The sequence below is a fragment of the Macaca nemestrina genome, chromosome 7, assembly GCF_043159975.1.
Source record: "Macaca nemestrina isolate mMacNem1 chromosome 7, mMacNem.hap1, whole genome shotgun sequence".
Taxonomy (NCBI): domain Eukaryota; kingdom Metazoa; phylum Chordata; class Mammalia; order Primates; family Cercopithecidae; genus Macaca; species Macaca nemestrina.
The window spans coordinates 33,196,712-33,209,009 of NC_092131.1; positions in this window are offsets into that span (position 1 = coordinate 33,196,712).

The following is a 12,298-nucleotide window of genomic DNA, read 5'->3' on the forward strand; positions in this document are numbered from 1 at the left end:
CTTCTGAAGCGTTCTGAATGCTTAGCCTTCACTAGTGTTCTTTCATATAGTAGTTTTCAAACTTTGGAGGTTGTTTAACCTTGTTGCAGTTTGTGTATGTGTATGTGTGTGTACACACATGCATGCCGGAGCCGTTGATATGGTGTTACAGCACCATAATGATGTTTTCCTGATGGCTTTTTTGAAAACTGTTCTACAAGATAGAGTTTATAAAGATGGGTATTCACTTAGCTTTTAGAAACTAAATAGTCATGGTAGATACATGTTTTGTCATTTAGTCTCATTGAACGGTTCCATATGATTTTATGAGTTTTTGTTACCTTGAACAGTTGAGCAATTTGCATCATGTTTTTCAGAGCAAAGGCATTTATTTCGGTGCAGCTTGTTACTGTTGAGATGCTAATAGTTAACATCTGTTAATTGATGTTCTGTATATTGTACTTTTTGGCCAGAGATTAGATAATCTATTAATATACAACATATTTTCTGTAATGTCCCCTTGCTTTTATCCAGAGACCCAGAGCATGTTATTTTAACCCCTCTCTTGTCCAGTTTGGGAAGTTCAAATTCAAGGTACTCCCGGTATATATGGTAAACATATATGGTAAACATATTAGGAACGGAAAACAGTTAAAACTTCCCAAGTGTGATCTAGTTTTTCATGTCTTGGTAAAGAAGAAATCCCAGGTGGGCTGTGCAAACAGTTCATAGAAAGGGGTTAAAAAAGATACTTAAAAAGTTTTAGGCCAGCATTACCTGAATTGGGGCAATGATTAGGGAGACATGATTAGAATCCTAAGGGGGAGTGAGAATGTAAAGGGGAGCACCATATGTAATTAAATATTTTAAAATTGTGGAATAATTTTAAATTTATAAAAAAGTTGCAAAGATAGTACAGAGTATTCCTGTATACCTTTCACCCAGCTTCTCCTAATGTTAACTTCTTATATAACCATGGCACATACTGTCACATTTAAGAAATTAACATTGGTACAATACTATTACTAAACTATAGACTTTATTTGGGTTTCACAAGTTTCTCCACTGATTTCCTTTTTCTGTCCCCAAACTGAATCCAAAATACCACATTCCAGTTAGATCATGTGTAATTTCTTTTTTTTTTGAGATGGAGTCCCACTCTGTCACCCAGGCTGGAGTGCAGTGGCGCGATCTCGGCTCACTGCAAGCTCCGCCTCCCAGGTTCACACAATTCTCCTGCCTCAGCCTCCCAAGTAGCTGCGATTACAGGCACCCGCCACCACGCCTGGCTAATTGTTTGTATTTTTAGTAGAGATAGGATTTCACCCTGTTGGCCAGGATGGTCTCGATCTCCTGACCTCGTGATCCACCTACCTCAGCCTCCCAAAGTGCTGGGATTACAGGCGTGAGCCACTGTGCCTGTCCTCTTTTTTTTTTTAATGGAGTTTTGCTCTTGTCACCCAGACAAGGCTGGAGAGCAGTGGTGCCATTTTGGCTCACTGCCACTTCTGCCTCCTGGGTTCAAACAATTCTCCTGCCTCAGCCTCCCGAATAGCTGGGATTACAGGTGCCCGCTACCAAGCCTGGCTAAATTTTGTATTTTTAATAGAGATGGAATTTCACCATGTTGGCCAGGCTGGTGTCGAAATCCTGACCTCAGGTGATCTGCTCGCCTCGGCCTCCCAAAGTGCTGGGATTACAGGTGTGAGCCACTGTGCCCCATCAGATTGTGTGTCATTTTGATAAATAAGTTGGTATTTCCAGTGAGTGCTTTTTCTATGCTATGTATGTGGTCCAAGAAGCCCCTCTGACCAGAGTCATTGACCCTGAGAATAAGTAATACTTCATAGGTAGTGTTTTGTATTCCTTGACCCCCAACGCATTGTTAACTCTATGAAAGAGTTGACTTTGCTTCCAGGAGCGTGATGTGAACGTTCCTGAAACGCTAAGAGCTGATCTTGATTAAGGTATCCATCCATACACTCCATGCTCACCTCATAGATTTTACTACATGGAAGTATAACTACGTAATTATTTACTTGTCTGTCTTCTTTACTAAGCTTTTGTATATCTAAGGGGTTGAGGATATTTTACTCATTCTGGAATCCTTAGGGTCCAACATATTGCTTGGCATGTAGTCGCTTCTTAATATGCATTTGAAGAAATTAATAGACCTTTCTTTGGTAAAATTAATTATTAGGTCAACAGAAATTTTGTTTTGAATAGGTAAGTGTTGAGTTTCTCCTTCAAATCAAGCTATCTTAGGGTACCATATCTGTGGCTAGTTGAGTTTTTCTTCTTAGAATCTTAACTGTAAAATGCTCATTTAAATAACATTGTTTTTCCTTTCAATTATATAAATAATTTATTTTTCTTAAAAATAAGCACAGAGTTGAAAGTAGTGGATGGTAGTAGAGGCAGAGTTAGCTTTTAAGTATACATGTGACCATTCCAGTTCCACCCGACTGGGCTGCAGATCTGGCTGTGTGCCTGCCACTTCAGGCACAGTTAATGGAATAATAGCTTCCTAGACTTATTGAGGGAGACGGCTTGTCAGATTCAGAGAATTACTTTTAAAATCTTCCTGTTATAGCCAAGATTCAGTGGTCCAAGGTCACCTAAGCATAAAAGCTGCCATGAGATGGGAACATGGGGGCCTGTCCTCTGTGGCTCAGGCATAGTAGAGTCGGTTTTGTATATAGAAAACACATCAGGATAGGATGGAGTAGGAAACTGAAGCTAGTATTTTCCAGATTTAGGGTTAAGAATGGGACAGTGACATAGATGAGCCAGTTTTCTCTCTTGTTTTTCTCCCCATGAGGATACAAAATGAGCAATGAGAAATTCTCACTTCTTGTTTTCCCTGTTACACTCACATTAGCTTTGAATCCCTTTTTCCTGCTTTCTCTAAACTGTGCTGAGAACGAATGGGAAACAACTCCAGGGACAGCTGAATCTAAGCTATGCCTTTGTATATACTATACAAAAAGAAATAAGGGTCTGAAGAACTCTGGCTTATTTTAGAGAGAATGGTGCGATAGAGAGAATCCAAACTGATATAAGAAATGCAGAATTGGCCGGGTGCGGTGGCTCAAGCCTGTAATCCCAGCACTTTGGGAGGCTGAGACGGGCGGATCACGAGATCAGGAGATGGAGACCATCCTGGCTAACACAGTGAAACCCCATCTCTACTAAAAAATACAAAAAACTAGCCGGGCGAGGTGGTGGGCGCCTGTAGTCCCAGCTACTCGGGAGGCTGAGGCAGGAGAATGGCGTAAACCTGGGAGGCGGAGCTTGCAGTGAGCTGAGATCCGGCCACTGCACTCCAGCCTGGGCAACACAGCGAGACGCCATCTCAGAAAAAAAAAAAAAAAAAAAAGAGTTGCAGAATGACTTTTATCTTGGTTAGCTTAATCTTAATAAGCCAAAATTTTAATTTAACCAGTGAGTGATTTATAGGACAACTTTTTCCAGTCTCATCACAGGTTAGAGTGACTCAGTAAGGTGGGAATGATCTCATAAAAGACTCTCTTTAAAGCCAGAAGGGTAACTAGTTTATTGCCCCTGGCTTAACCTCAAGGTGCATGTTCTGGGTTGTGGAATTTAGTTGTTGTTTTAAGAACCAGTATCAGGGGTGCAGAGGTCTTACGTGGATTTGGAGAGAAGTGAAGGACTAAAACCTTGGCTAAATTTAAGCATTCCATTTACTAGATTGAAGAGAAGAAAAATCTGTTAAAATATTAAAATCTTTCCAAATTCAGAAATAGACTATAACTGGGGCCGGGCGTGGTTGCTCACGCCTGTAATCCCAGCACTTAGGAAGGCTGAGGTGGGCAGATCACCTGAGGTCAGGAGTTCGAGACCAGCCTGATGGGCATGGAGAAACCCTGTCTCTACTAAAAATACAAAATTAGCCAGGCATGGTGGTGCATGCCTGTAATCCCAACTACTCGGGAGACTGAGGCAGGAGAATCGCTTGAACCTGGGAGGCGGAGGTTGCAGTGAGCCGAGATCGTGCCATTGCACTTCAGCCTGGGCAATAAGAGCCAAACTCCGTCTCAAAAAAAAAAAAAAAAAGAAAGAAACAGACTATAGCTTAAATAGTGTATGGTAATGTGTGGCATTGAATTTGAAAGAAACAGAGGGAATAAAACTTAATAACTCTGAGATAAATGGAATGCAGGAGTTTTAAAAAGTCTTGTTAAAAAATTTGATGAGAGAATTTTCTCTTGTGAAACTTTTAGATAAACCTCTAGAAAAAAACCAGGAGAAAATCTTTGTGACCTTGAGCTAGGCGGAGTTTTAAAAAATAGAACACAAAAACCACAAACTATGAACAAAAAATTTATGTTGGCTTTCATCAAAGTTAGAAACTTTTACTCTTTAAAAAGTGTATTTTCTGTTAAGAAAATGAAGAGGCAAACCACAGAAAATATTTGCAAAATGTTTATCTAATAAAGGACTTGTATTTATGTGAAAGGAAAATAAGTCTTGGGGCCCCAGAATCACTAAGCTAAAGGGAAAAGTGAAGCTGGGAACTGCTTAGGGCAAATCTGCCTCCCATTCTATTGAAAGTTGTCCCTCTGCTTACTGAGATAGATGCATATCTGATTGCCTCCTTTGGAAGGGCTAATCAGAAACTCAAAATAATGTAATCATTTTTCTCACCTGGAAGCCCCCCTCCCTACTTCAAGTTGTCCTGCCTTTCTGGACTGAGCCAATAAACATCTTGATTGATGTCTCATGTCTCCCTAAAATGTATAAAAGCAAGCTGTGCCCCGACCACCTTGGGCACATGTCGTCAGGACCTCATGAGGCCGTGTCCTGGGTGCGCGTCTTCAACCTTGGCAAAATAAACTTTCTAAATTAACTGAGACCTGTCTCAGATATTCGGGGTTCGCATTTAGAATGTATAAAGAACTCTTACAACTCAATAGTAAGAAGACAAACAGCTCGATTTTTAAAAAAGACAGATTTGAATAGATACTTCAAAGAAACTAATACAAATAACCAATAAACACATGAAAAAATACTCAATATTGTTCTTAGGGAAATGCAAATTAAAACCACAATGAACTATCACTTCACACCAGTTAGAATGAGTAAACTTAAAAGACGGTACCAAGTGTTGGTGGATGTAGAGCAACCCGCCTCTTGTGCATTGCTGGTGGAAATGCAAAGTGGTCCAGCCGCTTTGGTAAACAGTTTGGCAGTTTCTTGTAAGTTAAATATATACTTACCATATGACCCAGCAGTCCCATTCTTATATGTTTACCCAAGAGAAATGAAAGCATGTGTCTACCGATTTGTAGCTTAATGTTCATAGCAGCTTTGTCCATGATACCACCAAACTGGATATAACCCAAATGTCCTTCATCTGGTGAATAAACAATTTGCTGTATGTCCATTTAATGGAGTACTACTCTGCAGGAAAAAGGAGTGAACTACTGAAACATGTAACAGCATGTATGAATCTAAGAACCTATGCTAAGTGAAAAAATGGTACACACGAAGGACTACATTTTGCATGTGATGCAAATGTATAAGGCATTGTGTAAAAGGCAAAACTACAGTGATAGCGTATCGGTGGTTGTGCAGGGGCTTGTGGGAGGAGGACTGACTGCAAAGAGCATAAGGGAACTTTTGGGGATGATGAAGTGTTTTGTGTCATGACTACACTTTATATAATAACCTTACACAGTTGTCAAAAGTAATTGTACATTTCAAATTGATGTTTATTTATACCTCAGTAAAACTGATTTTACTGGCGGTGCTAAAAACTTAGGAGATTTTTTGGCCAGTGATTTATACAGGATAGGCGGGGGTCCCTAATCCCTGGGCCACAGACCTTCAGCAGTCCATGGCCTGTTAGGAACAGGACTGCACAGCAGGAGGTGATGGCGGGTGAGCAAGCAAAGCTTTTTCTGTATTTACAGCCCCTCCCCATCACTTGCGTTACCACCTGAGCTCCACCTCCTGTCAGATCAGCAGCGGCATTAGATTCTCATAGGAGCATGAACCTTATTGTGAACTGTGGGTGTGAGGGATCTAGGTTGTGTGCTCCTTATGAGAATGTAATGTCTGATGATCTGAGGTGGAACAATTTCATCCTGATATCACCCTCCCATCTGCTGTCCATGCAAAAATTGTCTGCCACAAAACTGGTCCCTGGTACCAAAAAGGTTGCCGACTGCTGAGATTGACAGTGGATTCAGATTAGTTTAGATCTGAATTTGTTATAGGCATTAAAATGATTTTGAAATAATAATTAGTATTACTGAATTGAGTTGCAAAGAGTTTACTAATTATCAGCGTCAGGTCAAGTTTAGTTTAATATTCTCTTATTAATGAGATAGAAATAAGACATAAATGTATTGAAGAAGTTACTAGATCAGAAAATGAGTGTCACAGATAATTCAGGAAGAAAACTTGGGGGCTGATTTTGTGTCCCCCCTTTGGCAGAAATCTTTACTGGATCTGATATTGTTTATGACCAATTTCTAGAAATAATCACTTTCTTTTGCCTCTGATAAACTACTTTTACAATTTTTCTCCTCCTGTCCTCTTTTTCCTTCTCATTTGTTGGCTCCTTTTTTTTTTTTTTTTTCAAGGTTGATCCCCTCAGGGTTCTATGATTGGTTTTTTGTTTGTTGGTTGGTTGGTTGGTCTCTGCTTTTTATGGTGGTCTTTGCCATTTTCCGTGTCTTCAGGATATTGGCATCTCTCTAGCTTCATGTGCTTATTTCTATGTACCTTTTGAATATATTCACCTGGATATCCTGTAGACACTCCAAACTTAACATGTTTAATTCTCTCTACTCATTATCTTTTGATATGGTTTGGGTGTCCCCACCCAAATCTCACCTTGAATTTTAGCTCCCATAATTCCCATTGTTGTGGGAGGGACCTGGTGGGAGATAATTGAATCATGGGGTAGTTTCCCCCATACTGTTCTCACAGTAGTGAATAAGTCTCACAATATCTGATGATCTTATAAGGAGTTTCCCTTTTCACTTGGCTCTCATCCTCTCTTGCCTGCTGCCATGTAAGACATGACTTTTGCCTTCTGACATGATTGTGAGGCCTCCCAGCCATGTGGAACTATGAGTCCATTCAACCTTTTTTTCTTTATAAATTACCCAGTCTCTGGTATGTCTTTATCAGCAGTGTGAAAATGGACTAATACAGTAAATTGGTACTGGAAGTGAGGCGGTGCTGTAAAGATACCTGAAAATGTGGAAGCAACTTTGGAACTGGGTAACAGGCAGAGATTAGAATAGTTTGGAGGGCTCAGAGGAAGACAGGAAAATATGGGAAAGTTTGAAACTTCTGGAGACTTGTTGAATGACTTTGAACAAAATGGTGATAATGATATGGACAATGAAATCCAGGCTGAGGTGGTCTCAGATGGAGATGAGCAACTTGTTGGGGACTGGAGCAAAGGTCACTCTTGTTATGCTTTAGCAAAGAGACTGGAAGCATTTTGCTCCTGCCTAGAACTCTGGAACTTTGGACTTGAGAGAAATGATCTGAAATTGGAACTTACGTTTAAGAGTGTAAAGGTTTGGAAAATTTGCAGCCTGACAGTGGCGATAGAAAAGATAAACCCATTTTTTGAGGAGAAATTCAAGCTGGCTACAGAAATTTGCATAAGTAAAGAGGAACCAAGACAATGGGGAAAATGTCACCAGGGCATGTCAGAGGTTTTCACAGCAGCCACTCCCATCACAGACCTGGAGGCCCAGGAGGAAAAAATGGTTTCGAAGGCTGGGCCCAGGTCCCCCCTGCTGTGTGCAGTGTAGGGGACTTGGTGCCCTGTGCCCCAGTTGCTCCAGCTGTGGCTAAAAGGAGCCAAGGTACAGCTTGGGCCGTCGCTTCAGAAGGTGCAATCCCTAAGCCTTGGCAGCTTACACATGATGTTGAGCCTGTGGGTGCACAGAAGTCAAGAATTGAGGTTTGAGAACCTCCACCTGGATTTCAGAGGATGTATGGAAACTCCTGAATGTTCGGGCAGAAGTCAGCTATGGGGCAGGACCCTCATGGAGAACCTCTGCGAGGGCAATGTGGGAGGGCAATGTGGGGTTGAAGCTCCCACACAGAGTCCCTGCGGCACTGTCTTGTGGAGCTGTAAGAAGAGGGCCACCGTCTTCCAGACCCCAGAGTGGTAGATTCACTGACAGCTTGCACCATGTGCCTGGAAAAGCCTCAGACACTCAATACTAGCCCGTGAAAGCGGCTGCAGAGGAGGCTGTACCCTGCAAAGCCACAGGGGTGGAGCTGCCCCAGACCATGGGACCCCACCTCTTGCATCAGCGTGACCTGGATGTGAGACATGGAGTCAAAGGAGATCATTTTGGAGCTTTGAGATTTGACTGCGCTGCTGTATTTTGGACTTGCATGGGCCCTGTAGCCCCTTTGTTTTGGCCAGTTTCTCCCATTTGGAACAGGTATATTTACCCATTGCCTGTAGTCCCATTGTATCTAGAAAGTAACTAACTTGATTTTGATTTTACTGGGTCATAGGTGGAAGGGACTTACCTTGTCTCAGATGAGACTTTGGATTGTGAACTTTGAGTTAATACTGAAATGAGTTGGAGGACTGTTGGGAAGGCATGATTGGTTTTGAAATGTGAGGACATGAGATTTGGGAGGGGCCGGGGTGGGATGATATGGTTTAGCTGTGTCCCCATCCAAATCTCATCTTGAATTATAGTTCCCATAATTCTCATGTGTTATGGGAGGGATCCAGTGGGAGATAATTGAATCACAGAGACAGTTTCCCCCATACTGTTCTTGTGGTAGTGAATAAGTCTCACAAGATCTGATGATTTTATAAGGGGTTTCTCGTTTTGCTTGGCTCTCATTCTCTCTTGCCTGCCACCATGTAAGACATGCCTTTCACCTTCCACCGTGATTGTGAGGCCTCCCCAGCCACATGGAGCTGTGGGTCCATTAAACCTCTTTTTCTTTATAAATTACCTAGTCTCTGGTATGTCTTTATCAGCAGCATGAAAATGGACTAATACATCTTTTCTTTCATGTTTGCTTTGCCTTCTTAATTCTCCTTCATTTATCCAGGCTCCCAACAATAGAAAATTTGCCTTTGTCCTTGGCTTCTTCCTCTCCTTTATCCATTTGACCTCACAGGTCTTTGATCCTGTTGCTTCTGAGAGCATAAAGCAGGAGAGCAACCCATCCAGGGTTGGTTCCCAACTTGCACCCTAGGCCCTGGCCACCCTCAACCAATGTGACTAATGAGGGTCTACGTTGGACCCTGTCTGTATTGTGGCCAGTGTGTAGCTACTCCATTGAACCAGTAGTTCATTAATGGGCCTGTCCCCCTTTCACATTGTCCCCAGAGTTTCTTCATTTAAAATGTGTGATCCTTTTTCTCTCTTGGTTAAAAAACGTCTTTTGTTTTTTGTTGCTTAAAGTCAAAATGAAGTCATATTCCTTTTTTTTTTTTTTTCTGAGAAGGACCCTCGCTCTGTTGCCCAGGCTGGAGTGCAATGGCATGATCTCGGCTCACTGCAACCTCTGCCTCCTGGTTTCAACCAATTCTCCTGCCTTAGCCTCCCTAGTAGCTGGGAATACAGGTGCCCGCCACCACGCCTGGCTAATTTTTTTTTTTAGTCGAGACAGGGTTTCGCCGTGTTAGCCAGGATGGTCTTGATTTCCTGAGCTCGTGATCCGCCCCCCTCGGCCTCCCAAAGTGCTGGAATTACAGGTGTGAGCCACCACACCCGGCTAAAATTTCAAATTAAATATTTCTGAGCTTAATTCTTCCTATCCCAAGAATAATATATTTTTTCTGCCCTTCTGGAAGTTCTTTTTGATACATCAGTATTCCCAGTTAAGAGTAAAGAGAGAGTGTAAGCTCTGGAATCACATTGCTTGACTCCTTCACTTATAAACTGGATGGCTATAGGCAAGTTATTTTAGCTTCCTGTGCCTCTGTTTCCTAATCTGTAAAATATGGATAAAGTATGCTTTCCTCATATGGTTGATGTGAGGGTTAAATGAGATAATATAGATGAAGCACTTCAGTGCTTGGCACATAGTAAGTTCTCAATAAAGGTTGATTCTTGTTATCGTCATCTTTGAGAGAACACTGGAAAATCCATTATTTTGGATTGTTTCCATGGTTATTTCCACATGGAATCTCTCTGGAAAACCAGTGAGTCCTTCAGGTAGATTCAAGCCATCTTCTTCACTTACTGTGGGTTGGGCTGTTGTGGCCTGGCACAAACCACCCTCATAACCTGGCAACCCAGCAGCCTGGTCTGTGCATAGAGCCTTGTCCCCCAAGGCACTCCATGTCACCTGGGTGTAAAGTTTCAGTCTCAACCAATTCTCCTTGTCCTTATTCTCCAAGTCTTGTTCTCCAAGAGCAGCTGGATTCCTTCCTTTTCTCGGTGCATCTCCATTTTACATATGAGGCAACTGAAGAGAAGTTTAAGTACAGCAAGTCCTCACTTGATGTCGATAGGTTCTTGGAAACTTCTACTTCAAACAAAATGATGTATATTGAAACCAGTCTTACCATAGGCTAATTGATATAAACAAGAATTAAGTTCCTATGGCATATTTCTGGTCACAAAAATATCACCAAACTATTTTAAATAAAGAGCAGAACATAATATACATATTGAAATAAATGAGAGCAGTATGTATAAGAAAGATTGATAAAATCAAGTTAGATAATTGTAACATTTACCCAATTATTCCAGTCCATGGTTGAGGGTGGCCAGGGCTTAGGGTGCAAGTTGGGAACCAACGCTGGATGGGACGCCATTCTATTGCAGGGCTCTGGCTCTCTCGCTCGTGCGCTCGCTCGCTCGCTCGCTCTCTCGCTCTCTCTTGCTCGTGTTCTCTCTCTCTCTCTCTCTCACACACACACACACACACACACACACACACACCCCTCACCCTCACTTAGACTGGGACACTGTAGACATGCCAGTTAACTTTGAAGTGCACATCTTTGGGATGTGGGAGGAAATCCAAGTATCCAGAGAAAACCCACACAGAGAATGTGTGAACTCCACACATTAGTGCCTGCCAGGAGTCAATTTTTTTACTCCTCAAAATTATAAGAAAACAGTGTTGAATGAAACTGATGTTGTTTGAGGACCTGCTGTAACTTGTCTAAGATCATTCAGTAGTAAGATTCATGCTCTTAACCACTACATGGTAGTCATCCTAGTTTAGCCCCAGGTGGTCTTTCTAAACACTTTGCTTTTCTTTGGAGACAGGGTCTTGCTCTTCACCTGGGCGGAAGTGTAGTGGAGCAATCAGGGCTCACTGCAGCCTCAGCCTCCTGGGCTCAAATGATCCTCCCACCTCAGTCTCCTGAGTAGCTGGGACCATAGGTGCATACCACTACACACAGCCTTTTTTTTTTTTTTTTTAGAGATGGGATCTCACTATGTTACCCAGATTAGTCTTGAACTCCTGGGCGCAAGCCATCCTCCCACCTCAGCCTCCAAAGTGCTGGGATTACAGGTATGAACCACCATGCCCAGCCTGCTTACTCATCCTTAAGTAATCAGCTCTGTTGTCTCTGCTTTTCCACTTGCACATGCAGTTACCTCTCCTTCCTCTGCCCTCCATACTTTGCTTATTCCTCTTTTATGGCACTTGCAACATTGCATTGTCCTTCTCCCGTGGTGAACCAAGTTCATTGAGGTTAAGAAAGCACCCTGTCTTATTTATCCTTGTGACTTTAGCTTTTAGCACACAGCCCAACATACAGCAAATGCTCAAGAATTGTGAAATGAATGAAGAATGAACGATGCAGAGGAACCTATAGATGTTGGTAGTCTGTGAATTATAGAGTCAATTAGACTGTAACCCCATTTCATGCCTCCCAGATTTGGGCATCAGGGCATGCAAGAATGTTCTAGAAGCCAGACGATAAATGACATGTGTTCCTGCAGCAAATGATTTTAGGCAAAGAGAAAATATAGATATCCAGGATGGGGAAACATAGCAGAAAAATATCATTTAAAATGTAAGTATATGGGATGAGTGGTAATGCACAGTAGATCAGAAGTTGAGTGAGGGTTTTGGCTCAATTACCTCTAGTGGTAAAGGACATGTTAACTCCTTGGTGCTAGGAGCAGAGCCCCAAGCAGCCTTTCTGCTTCAAGTTCAGAATATCCATTAATATATTCAACATACCCATGTTTTATCTTTAGAAATTCATGCAAATATTGCATTCTATTTTATTATCTATGAGTTTAATTTAGCGTGAACTTTTTTTTCTCTCCCCAGTCACTCATCCTCTAGTGAAATAGATGCCGTGGGAACATGTGTC